The sequence below is a fragment of the Colobus angolensis genome, unplaced genomic scaffold (assembly GCF_000951035.1).
Source record: "Colobus angolensis palliatus isolate OR3802 unplaced genomic scaffold, Cang.pa_1.0 Scaffold181, whole genome shotgun sequence".
Lineage (NCBI taxonomy): Eukaryota > Metazoa > Chordata > Mammalia > Primates > Cercopithecidae > Colobus > Colobus angolensis.
In genome coordinates, this window is record NW_012114944.1 from 4308483 (window position 1) to 4308813 (window position 331).

Here is a 331-nt window from a genome sequence, read left to right on the forward strand (position 1 = left end):
GACCGCGCGCTGGCACACGCAGTGGCCGCCGCCGCTCCGCCGAGCGCTGCCTGTAGCACCTGCACTGTGGTTTGGAACCGCTTCTTGGAGGTCTGGCCGGGAAGGTCTCGGCAGGCGAACGTTCCACGAAGGCGTCCCAGAGGCATCTGCAGCCTGCGCTCTCCCGTTCTGCTCTGGCGCCCACGAGCCCCGACCGAGTCCCGGGAGTCGCTGAAGACGCCTGCAGGTGCTCGAACGCCCGTTGGTGACAGGCTGCCCGGCCCTTAGGGCCTTGCCTGAGGACACCTCTTTCCTCCCACCGGAAGGAGCGACTGCCCTTTGCCAAACCCAG